We start from the raw sequence: 10,215 nt of genomic DNA, 5'->3' as shown, positions 1-10,215 counted from the left end.
AGGGCAGGGAAGATAAATTTAGCTATGTCAAGGTGGGGATAGGCATGCAAGGCATTCCTGTTGACTTGCCTTGCCCATTTTACACCTTCCTTGCTTTATTTTGCCATTCACATCCTTCTCGTCCCTTGCCTTGCCTTCTCCAGCTATGTATTGCCTTACTGATCTCTCATGTCTTTCCCTTGTCTTTCCTATGACTCCATTGCCTTGCATTGCCTTGCTCACCCATCCCCTATCTTGACTTTTCTTCTGGTATTTTCCCTGGCTTTGCCTTCTGTTGCCTCCTTCTCCTGAGTCTCACTTCCTTGCCTACTCCTGCCTTGCCTTGTCTTGCCTTTCTTACCCTACCCCAAATATTTTTGCCATGCCGACCATCCCTACTCTTGCTTTACTGAAGCCTCTGTGTCCTTCCATTGCCCATCTTACAATTCCCTTATCTTGCATTGCACTGCTCACTCATACCCTACCTTGACTTTCCTACTCCTTTTTCCCCTGCCATAGCATTACTCCTCCTTATTCTCTTTCCCTTGCCTACCTGTCACTTGCCTTGCCTTATAGGCCCAGCCCTTTTCTTGCATGGCACTGCTACCCCTCCCTTGCCTTGCATTACCTTGCAGACCCTTTGCCTCACCGTTGTCATCTCCTTACTTCTTTCTTCTCCTCCATTGCCTTGCCACTCCCACCCCTCCTCTAACTTGGCTTGCGTTTCCTATTCCAACCCTGAATTGCTGTGTCAACCTCTCTCTGTGTTCCCTTGCACTTCCTACCACTCCATTGTCGCAGTCTTCTCTCGCTCTGATCCCTAGTTTGGCTTGGCTGGGGGAACCGGCAAAACAAATGAGGAATGGGTACCATGGTCTTGCCCAAAAAATAAAGACTTTAATACCAAAATAACAAATGTGGAAAACTGCATAGTCTGGGGGCAAGATCCAAAGACCCAGGGGCATGGTGAACGAAACAAGGCAGAGGGGTCTTCTGAGGGCAAGGGTCCAATCACAAACTTGGAACATGACCTTACACACAACAGGTTCCAAACCAACTGAGAACAAGAACCAGAAACCTGACCAAATGTCGGATAGTTCTATTAACATATTGACTCCCATGGCCCCACTCGTCTCACCATGACCTGACTAGGTGTCCTGTTCCTCGTGGTCTCATACTGAGGCCAAACCACCACTCATTCCAGCCAGGTGTGTTTCCACTTCTTCCCCTCTCTTTAGAAAATTTTTCTGTAAAGATTTATGGACAGCTCTTAATAGACAACTTACAAAATAGGGTAACAATAGAAACACAACAACAACAGCTCCAAAAATCAGTAAACCCGTCTGACCAAAGATAAAGCCCAACCAGATAAGTTCCATTTTTTGAATAGTCATTTGAGCCAGTCTTCATCATCTTCTATTTGCAGTTTCTTGACTCCCTCTCTGAGAATTTGGATGCTTTTGTGTATGGACTCACTTGCTGTGATCTGAAAGATTCATGCAGCACATACCAGGAAATTTCCCTGTTCCGGTGCAGCCCAAGTCCAGAAATTTGCTGGCACACAAATCCAAAACCAGGCATAGACATGGTGCCTACACCAACCCAATCTTGTATTTGCTGACACCGCTAGTGCCCAGATCCAGAATTTTTTGGATTCCTGAACAGCATAATTCCAGCAACATGCTGGCAGTGAAAGTTAAAATCAGGCAATTTCCCAGTGCCAGCACTTTCCCTGCCCAGATCTGGCATGCACTGGCACTGCCAGTGCCCAGATCTGGCAATTTCCCAGTGTCAGCACAACCCAAATGCAGCAATTTTCTGGCAAAGAAAGCCAAAACCTGGTAGCTTCCCGGTGCTGGCATTAGCACTGCCCAGATCTGGTCTGTTGGGGTTGGTTTAAAAGAAGAAGGAGACCTTGATGTAAAGCCTTGGGAAAACCCTCTCTGGTTAGGGTGAGCAGGAGCTCCCACCCATAATCCTCTTGTTCAGTTATGCAGATAGTTACTAGAAAGTTCTGACTTCTCTTTGCCACCATTGCTTACTTTTTACTGCAAAAATTGTCATATTCTGAATCGTTCCTTCCTCTTGGATCCTGCCCTCAGATCCCGCCTTTACCCCTCCCCATATATAAATGCATCAATATCCCTGCTAGACACTGGACCCAGGCTTTCTTCTCATTCGCTCTCTGTACTCTGCACGCCGTCCTGTTTGTTGTGTTCGCCTTCGTTGAACTTCTGTTTCCAGACAACCAGATCAAAGCAGTCTTTCTTTGTAAAGTCACCAGAGCCAGTTCTCGGGGAAACCACTGGTCATCCGTCTGCGTGCGGACCAGAAGGTTTCACTGGTGTTTGCTGGCACCACCAGTGCCCAGATCTGGATATTTCCCTCTTCCGTCACCGCTCATGTCCAGCAATTTGCTGGCAAAGAAAGCTAAAACCTGGCAAATTCCCGTTGCCCGGCACCACCCAGTCTGGGTTTGCTGGCAGCAGGACCCCAGGAAGGAAGGAAGGAAAAGAGGAAGGGATCCAGATCCAGTCCTTCCTGGCACCTTGAGCCTGAAATGTGGTCTTTGCTGGCACTGCCAGTGTCCAGATCTGGAAATTTCCCTCTTCAGGCACAGCCCAAGTGCAGCAATTTGCAGGCACAGAAATCCAAAACCTGGCAACTTCCTGGCACTAGGTCTAGCCCTGCCCACATCTTGTTTGCTTCGCCAGTACCCAGGTTTGGAAATTTCCTGGTGCCAGCAGTGCCCAGATCTGGCAGATTTCTCTTGCTGCCAACAACATGGCCCAGATCTGGTGTTTACTGGCCCCGCCAGCACCCAGATCTGAAAACTTCTTAGTGCCAGCACATCCCAAGTCCAGAGATTTGCTGGCACAGAAAGCCAAAAGCCAATAATTTCCAGTTCCAACACCACCCAGGTGTGGTGTTTGCTGGCACCACCACTGCCCAGATTTGGAAATTTCTCGGTGTCTTCACAGCCCAGGTCTAGCAATTTGGTTTTTAGCTAGCTGAGGCAGAGAAGGCTCAGCTCGGACTGTGGCTTTCCTTTTTCTTGGAACTGGTTAAACCTGCTCTGGACTGAAAACCCAGAAAAACACTGGCAGCTCACACCTGTGGCCCACCGAGATCTGGGACCCTGCATTCCAGGGCCAGAGGGACTGAGAAGAGACCGAGTGAGCCAACTACAACCCACAAAAAGGACTTTCTGAATTGCCATCTCTTCAGAACTGTGTAGGGTTTTATTTCATATTAGTCACGCTTGTGAATACTTTACTTGTTAAATACACTGCTTTTTTTTCACTTTTCTCCAGGGAAGTCTTCTCCTGAAATAGTAGGGGGAGGGGCTGCTTGAACTTTTGTAGACGGACTCCTTTTGGAGGTTTCCTCACAAAATTTGCCCTAAACCAGGACAAACAGTCACAATTGTGCCACTTCACCAGTGGCACAACTCCCCCACCCCCCAGGAAAAGAAAGGACATGTAAAGTTCTCCAAACATTTGGCCTGCTTTGCTGCAAAAGTCGTGCTGCACACACAGTGCAGTGTAGAAAGCCAAGAGAAGCTGCAGTAGGTGGCAAATCTTGGGACAGAAGCTCGACCTTGCTCTCCATGAGAGTTTCTCGACAAGAGCAGACAGGGGAAGATTCCTGGAAAAGTGGAACAGCTTTGCAGAAGTGAAATGAAAATGAAAGAAACTATCTAAGATGTTTTCCTCTTTATTTCTATGCTCCCCTTTTCCATGTTGCACGACTTCTCCATGCCATGAATTCCCAATGGATCTCACCTCTAAGATGGGTCACTTAGCAAGTTATAAACACTCTAAAACACCAGGAGCTACACGCAGTTTTCCTTCCCCTGTTTCTACTGGAAAGCAACGCTGGAGACGTAAGTGCAGTGCTTGGGTCAGGTACGAATCCTACACCAAGGGAATGTGCCCCAATAGTGTTTGAACCTCAGCAAGGACAATGCACAGCAGCGACACAGCGCAGGGGATTCCTCTGCCAGTGTGCAGGAGTCAGGACTCTGGATCTGGGCTCAACACTGCAAAGTTCCCGTGTTTGGACAGATGAAGGAGCTGTCCCCGGGGCGCGTGGGGCTCGGCCGTGGGGCGAGCGGGGAACGGACACGCGGACAAACGGCCTCGGTGCTTCAGTTGCAGAGGCAGCAGCGGCGGCGGCGGCAGCAGCGGCGGCAGCAGCGGCAGCAAAAGCAGTTTTTCTCTTCTTTCTCTTTCTCTTCTTTCTCTTCTTTCTCTCCCGCTGTCCTCTCGGTGTCCCTTACCCGCTGTCCCTCCCCTCTCCCCGCCTCCTTCTCCCCCATGCCGGGCCGGGCCATGCCCCCGGCCCGCCCCCGGCCCCGGGCGGGGCTGCCCCGTCCCCGTCCCCGCCCGCCCCGCCGCGGTCTCGCCTCCGCCCGGCTCTGGCTGTGCTGGCAGTGGCGCTGCTGGGCGGGCATCAGTGCCTGGGGCTGGGCCCTTTGGCTCCGCCTGGCCCGAGCCCGGCCCCGGCCCCGGCGCAGGCTCCGGCCCCGGCCCCGGCCCCGGCCCCGGCTCCTCCCGGGCCCCGCGGAGGACACACGCGGCACGGCCGCTGCCGCCTCCGCCGCGGCTTCCCCGGTCCGAGCTCCGCCGCTGCTCAGCAGCGCGGCCGCCGGCCCCGAGCCTCCCGTGTCCCGTTCCCGAGACCGAAGGCCTGGGGATGGCCAGCCCGAGGCGGTTGAGGGGCGCTCGGGGGCCGCTCCTGGCCCCGGGCCGAGCGCTGACAGCCGCGTCCCGCCCGCAGGGAAGGCGCAGGAGGCGCTGCAGCAGCGCTACCGAGTGGGTTCGCTGCTGGGGCGCGGCGGCTTCGGCAGCGTCTTCGTAGCCACGCGGCTCTCGGACGGTGCCCCGGTGAGTGGCGGGGCCGGCGGCGGGTGCAGGAGGAGGAGGAGGAGGAGGAGGATGGAGGAGGAGGAGGATGGAGGAGGAAGAGAAGGAGGAGGCGGAAGGAGGAGAAGGAAACAGGAGGATGGGGCTCAGCAGGGCGGGCGGTGAGCTGAGCCCGGTGGTGTGTTTGGCTTGCAGGTGGCCATCAAAAGGGTGCCACGGAACCGCATCCGGCACTGGGACGAGCTGGTGAGTGAGCGGGGCCAGCGGGAACAGCCGGGCCGTGCCGGCCGGGGATGAGGCGAGGCCCGGCATGGGGCAAGCCACCAGGACCCCTCGATGGGGAGCGGGCGTGGGGCCAGCGCAGGGCACAGAGCATCCCGGGCTGGCTGAGGGGTTCCCCAGCCCTGGCACGACATCAGTCCCACTGGTGGCACCGTGGTCCTCCCACAGCCCGACGGCACCAGCGCACCCCTGGAGATCGTCCTGCTGGACAAGGTGTCCACTGGCTTCCCTGGTGTGGTCCAGCTGCTGGAGTGGCTTGAGCTCCCCAACAACATCGTGATGGTGCTGGAGCGGCCGGAGCGGTCTCAGGACCTCCTGCATTTCATTCGGGCACGGAGGTTCCTTTCTGAAGAGGTGGCACGGCAGCTGTTCCGCCAGGTGCTGGAGGCCGTGCGGCACTGCACCAGCCGAGGGGTCCTGCACCGTGATATCAAGCCAGAGAACATCCTGGTTGACCTGGCCACTGGCCAGGCAAAGTTGATCGACTTTGGCTGTGGCACCTACCTGCAAGACACAGCCTACACTCACTTTGCAGGTGAGCCTGGGCAGGGGTCTGCTCCCGGTCCCACCATCTCATGGCCCAGCATCTCACAGGCCAAGCTGGGTGTGGCAGCGAGGATCCTCCCTTTTGCTGCCAGTCAGGGTACTGAGTCTTCAGCTGAGTTGCTTTTGAGCAGGGCTGGGTGGGGAGGCATCTTCCAGCCCCGCTGGCAGCCTTTGCCCACCACTCTGCCTGGGGCTGGGGTTGGAGCAGCAGCAGCCAGCCTGACAAAAGCACTTGTGCATGGGGCTAGCAGAGGAGGGGTCCAGGACCAGTGCACCAGCCAGTTTGGTGTGCAGGCGAGAGGAAGGGCTTGGGCTGCTCCACTCACCTTGTTTGTCTTGGCTTCATAATATTTTTGGGGCACTGCAGGCAGGGAGGATAAGGACATGTTTTTTTCCCCCAGCCCTGAGTGGGTTTTTGCTTTGCATGTCACGGTCAGGCCTTGCTGGGGCTTCTGCTGCCCTCTTCCAGCACCAGTGGCTTCTTGTCCAGCCCTGAGTTTGTACACAAGTCCCAGGTGCTGGCGAGAGTGCAGCAGTCGCCCCGTGTGCCACTGGGGCAGCCCCTGCACGCCCAGGGATGCTGGGGCCAGGCTCTGGAAGCAGCAGCATCCCCCTGATGAACTCCATCTGTATTCCACAGGAACACTGTCATACAGCCCCCCGGAATGGACCCACTTGGGCTGGTACTACGGAGAGGCAGCAACGATCTGGTCCCTGGGCATCCTGCTGCACCAGATGGTCTGCGGGCAGCACCCTTTCAGGAGGGGCCGGAAGATCAGCTGGGACCATCAGCTCTCGCTGCCACAGCGGCTCTCTCCAGGTGGATCCTCATCTCTGGCCACGGGGGAATACCAGTGCTGGGAGACAGCAGCAGCTCGTGAGCATCTCGCTCTGGCAGCCGCTGAGGAGGTGGCACATGTCCTGCTCTCCTGCTCTCCTCCACAACAGGGAATTGATGGGAAAGTTTAGGCACAGCTCTGAGCACAAAAGCAGCATGGCCTGGGCATGGGAAGAGTGGGGCAAAGCAGACAGGAGCCTTCTCTAGCTGACCGCTGGTTTCTGGTTTCTCTGCCCAGAGTGCCAAGATCTTATCAGGTGGTGTTTATCCATGCACTTCTTGGACAGACCTTCATTAGAAGACCTGTTCTGTGAACCTTGGATACAGGATATTCACCTGCCATAGAAGAAGGGAGAGAGCCACATGCACACTTTGCTCCAGGGCCCTGGTAAGTTACAGGTCCACACATGCCCTGGCAATCAGAAGCAAGGAAACCCAGACTTTTTTCCCTGCCTGTATCAATGCACTGGGATCTTTGGGTGGGAACACACAGCCCTTGTGCTGGAGCTGAGCTGCTCTGCCCAGCACTGGTGGCTGCCATCCGAGCTGGTTTTGCTTGTCCTGGTTCCCTGACAGCTGGGGCCCTGGGCAGAACCCTGACAGCCTGGTCTGACCCCCAGGGAAGGACAAGGAGCCCCTGGAGAAGCTGTACCAGCTGGGGCTGCTGCTGCTGGAGACAGTGAGGATGACATCAAGGATGACAAACTCTTCCTCAAGTTGGCCACTGGCAGCTGAAGATGATGGACTTCTGGCACTGTCTTCAAAGCCAGGCTCCACAGCAAATTCGCAGATGAGTCCACAGCCGGGGAAATGCTCCCAGATTTGGGCATTGCTCAGACTGGCTGGGAACAAAAGGTTCCCCCTGTGCTGGGGCAGATGCAACTTCAGTCGCTGCCCAGCTGCTTTTTGGCAGGGCTGGGGGCACGGGTTGGGGTGGATACAAAATGGGAGTGGGCTCCTGGCCCTGCCAACAGCCCCCAGCACCCAGCATGGCCTGGGCTGAGGCTGGGGCTGGGGCTGGGGCAGCCAGCCTGACACAAACAAACCTCCATTGTGGGAGCAGAGGTGGGATTCCAGAACCTGTGCAGGGGCTGCTTTGCTTTGCAGGCAAGGAAGGGCTTGGGCTGCTCCACTGCCCTTGTTTGCTTTGGGATCACTGTTATTTTGGGGGGCAGTGTAGGAGGGAAGAGAGAAAGTGTGGGCTTCTCTCCCCTTTGGGTGGGATTTTCCCTAGCATGTAGGGGTTGGGCCTTCCTCAGGCCCTTGACAGAGATAAAGAGTTTTTTTCTTGTTTCCCTTTGTCTCTAATCTCTTTTCAACAGTTTGTTGTTTGTTTTTCTAGAGGAAGCGTTCTATGTAAGGTCCAGTCGGGATTGGGAAGTGCCTGGGAGCAGCTGCAGCGTGGATGGGCCGTGCCCTTGGAGAAGGCTGAGGACATCGTTTGGGACCAGCTTTTCTCCCAGCGGAGGATGGCGTGAGGTGAGTCCCCGTCTGCTTGGCATGGTGGGATCAGAGCTTTTGGGAGACAGCAACAAGCACAAGGAGTCTCTTGCTCTGGGCAGCTGCTGAGGGGCTGGATGTGCCGTGGCTGGCTGCAGGCTGGGAATGTCCTGCCCTCCTGCTCTGCTCCCAAAGGCAGCAGTGATGGGCAGCTCTGGGCACAGCTCTGGGCACAGCCAGCATGGCCTGGGCTCTGTGGGCAGCTGGGACAAGGGGACAGCAGCCTTCAGCTGACGGGCAGTTTCTGGTTTCTCTCCTTGCAGCCGGGCTCTGCGGGTGCTGAGGCTGCTCTGGGCTCTGCCAGGGCTCTGCTGGGCTCTGCCCTGGGCACAGCTGGGCTGGCTCTGCCCTCACATTGCTCTGACAGCTTTGCATCAGACAAGCCTATTCCGAGCACAGTGCCTGAGCTTTCTGCTTTGGCAGGTGAGTGAGACTCCCCTGCAGGCCAGGAGATTGCAGCTGGGGACACACATCCAATTGGCAAGGACCCAAACTCTTCACTGTCCCAGCTGAACCCCTGAATCTCCACAGGAATGCCTGGATCTCCACTGTTCATTCTTCATTTCTTTTTGGCTGGAATTGTGCAGTTGCACTTTCTTCCTCCTCTAGACGTGCCATGAGTGGGCAAAGCTGGCAAGTGAGCCGTGTTCCTGAGGCAGTGCAGTCTGGAGCTGATGGATGGAGAATTGCCCTTCCCACTTCCAAACCAGAGCAAAAAGCCGTAAGTGGGATTTTTCATCCGTAAGAAACCCCTGACAATTTCAGAGGGAATGTGCAGCTCATTCACAGAGTGAGAAGGAAGGTCATCTTCTAAAAGATTTGGGGTTTGACAGAGTTTAGATTCCCAGTCCTGCCTGGAGCTCGAAGGGCCCCAATCAATTTCCTATTGCTTTGACCACAATTTAAAATAACAATGTTGGAAACAAACCCCAAAAACTGTAAAAAAGGCTGTTGAGGTCAGTAAGATGGATCCATGCCATCAGCACATTTACAATGTAAATAACTGAGTTCTCTTTTTAAAAAGATCATTTACCTCTTAATGCAAAGTTACAGAAGTTGTTTCACTAGCACTTGGATTTTACTTGTGTCTTTTACAATTCATCTAATTGTTTGGGTTTTTTTTTTTCTTTACCTTTTTTTTTTCTTTAAATAGAGGTCCTGGCCCTCTTCCAGCCAAAGGGGAAAGGGCCCCACCAAGCCTTGTTACCCACAGACAACATGATAAAGCTGAACAATAAAGGACCTTGGAGCATTATACTGTAATTAAAAAGGTGCCAGCTCCATGGACAACAGAATTATTGTTCCTAACTTGAATGAGATTGAGCAAAAAGAATGAAGAACGGTGTCACTAAAGTACTACTGACGTTTGCCAAAACACTTCCAGAGTTTCACCAAGAGATCAGTCATCAAAATGTTTTGGAAATTTAAAGACCAAGGTAGCCAAAGCACTCAGTGTCACTAATTGCTGGGTATGTTCTCAGCTGAAGTTGGGAGGAATGGGGTTCCCTTGGAGGGCCCACCCTGTGGGGTGGCCAGAACTCTGTCAATGGGCTCTGCCTCGTAACGGAGTCAATGAAGGGACAGTTACAGAAACCTGTGCTGTGGGACACGGGAATACAACGATCCGTGTGACAGGATTCACTCAGATTTCCCGTCAGGAGAAACCAAACCCTGTTACAGTTATAGAGGCTACAGTGTCAGAAGATTTCTGTGCTTTACCATCACTCCCAATGTCAATAGAACTTGGGGTGCTGCAGCTGGTCAGTGTTAGTGTCTCACCACTCCCAGCTGCAGGGCCCCCATTTAGGGTCCTTCAGCAACGACCACACTGAAGAGTTAGGACCCAGAGAACATTTTCCACCCAAAGAGTGCCTTGGGTTTCAGAAAGTAAAAGATTCTGGTTCACCCTGTGCCCCATGTGCGCTGCCCCGTCCCGTGGAGTTTACATGAATGAGCTGAATGGATTATTAGAAGAGGTAGCAAATGATACTGTTAAAATGTCCAATAGCACATTGGATTATTAGAAGAGGTAGCAAATGATACTGTTAAAATGTCCAATAGCACATCCTATGAGCTCCAACAAACACAAATGGGGACTCCAGAGAACCGCATGGCCTTGGATTATCTGCTTGCTGGCCAAGGAGGAACCTGGGCTATCAGGAGACGGGGATGTTGCACTGCTAGCAGTGATGGGTTTGAAGG

At 54.1% G+C, this 10,215-nt stretch overlaps 1 long non-coding RNA gene across 1 annotated transcript; it reads left to right on the top strand.

Moving 5' to 3' along the window:
* The first annotated feature begins 7,712 nt into the window (after positions 1–7,712).
* Positions 7,713–9,308, top strand: LOC140681197 (uncharacterized). Its single transcript, XR_012052434.1, has 3 exons — positions 7,713–7,992; positions 8,623–8,734; positions 9,167–9,308. It is a non-coding gene; the product is annotated as an uncharacterized lncRNA (long non-coding RNA).
* Positions 9,309–10,215: the final 907 nt, after the last annotated feature.

Source organism: Taeniopygia guttata, chromosome 32, assembly GCF_048771995.1.
Source record: "Taeniopygia guttata chromosome 32, bTaeGut7.mat, whole genome shotgun sequence".
NCBI classification, from domain to species: Eukaryota; Metazoa; Chordata; class Aves; order Passeriformes; family Estrildidae; genus Taeniopygia; species Taeniopygia guttata.
Note: the sequence above shows the minus strand (reverse complement) of the source record. Positions and strands in the feature narration are given on the sequence as shown.